This window comes from Plectropomus leopardus, unplaced genomic scaffold (assembly GCF_008729295.1).
Source record: "Plectropomus leopardus isolate mb unplaced genomic scaffold, YSFRI_Pleo_2.0 unplaced_scaffold26505, whole genome shotgun sequence".
NCBI lineage: Eukaryota > Metazoa > Chordata > Actinopteri > Perciformes > Serranidae > Plectropomus > Plectropomus leopardus.
The window spans coordinates 1-1,460 of NW_024628830.1; the positions used below are offsets into that span (position 1 = coordinate 1).

General features: G+C 52.1%; 1 pseudogene; it reads left to right on the plus strand.

Annotated features, from left to right (window-relative positions):
* The first annotated feature begins 8 nt into the window (after positions 1-8).
* On the plus strand, positions 9-1,398 carry LOC121966972 (annotated as a pseudogene).
* Positions 1,399-1,460: the final 62 nt, after the last annotated feature.

Genomic DNA, 1,460 nt, shown 5'->3' on the forward strand with positions numbered 1-1,460 from the left:
TTTTATATATGGACGACATAAACATTTTATGCACTGACCTTTTATCCATAAACAGGACACTCGACTTGACTGACTGGTTTGGGCGGGCCTCTGGGTCAAAGCTTAACAGAAGTAAGACCCAAGCCCAGCTTCTTGGGCCGTGGACAGTTACTGAGACGTCGGGACTACCTCTGACTGTTACTGCGACGCACCAGAAAATACTCGGGATCAAATTTGATGGGGAAGGGGGAGGGAATGCAAATTGGCCGGACATGGTAGGGAAAGTCAGACAGAGACTGAGGTACTGGGAACTTAGAGGACTGACCATGGAAGGAAAGGTTTTAATCATCAAAGCTGTGATTTTACCTTTGCTTTTACTGATCAGCTCTGTGTTTATCCCACCCAGAAGAGTGATACTGGACCTGGAAAGAACAATCTTTTATTTCCTGTGGGGATCAAAGTGGGAGAGACTGCAAAGGAGTGTCATGAAGAAAACAAAGGAGGAAGGAGGAAAAGCCGTACCTGATCTTAACTTGTTTTTAGGAAGCAGATACACAGCATTACATGTCACAGCTGCCACAGCCCCATCCAGAAACCCCAAGACTGCAGCAATGGCACAGTTCTGGATGGGGACCTACCTCAGGAGATTAAGGATTTTACCCAGTGATCTTAAAGTACCCGTGTCTTTTAACTTGACCCCTGCTTACGCTTTTATCCGATCCTTTTTAAAGCATTTTAGCCTCGAGCGAGAGGAGTTGCAAATTTTAACTGACCACCGTTCTCTCATTTCTGCTGTGCAGGAGAAGGAACCAGCGAGTCCAGTGAGCTGGCTTGCACTTGGCGAGCCTTCAAAAGTTTGGAGCAACGTGAACCATTCCGCTCTCCCAAACAGACTCCGGGACCTGTCATGGATGGTGGCTCATGAGATCCTCCCAGTCAGAGCCGTAATGCACTCTCGGGGCATGTCAGCGCACCCAACTTGTCCCCGACCAGGTTGTGGCGCGCCTGAGACGGTGAGGCATCTGCTCTGGGAGTGCAGCGCTGCCATAGACCAGTGGGCGACAGCCGGCTCCTTGCAATTCCCGTACTTGCCAGCAAGGGAGGTCCTCACAGCACAGCTGGTGATGTATGGGGTGAGCCAAAAGTCAATCCCAGCCTGTGACTTTGCCAAACAATGGCTCACCCTTGCCGCCATCAAAGACGCCATATGGACCTCCAGGAACTTGCTGGCAAGCAAGCACAAGCAGATCCCCCCCGTGGCTGTGCTCCGAATGACTGCAGCGACTGTCAAAACGGCTGAAGCTGCAGGCGGCAAGCCTAGGACACAGCCGCAAAGAAAAATCGCCTCTGTGCCCATTCGGACGAAGGAGCCGGAGACCCACGGGAAAAGGTCAAAGCAGCGGTGGCCTGACTCTCCAGGTGAGGCAGGTGGGAAGGAGCAACAGGGCGGGGGTCTCCTCTGAGCACCACAACAGGATCCC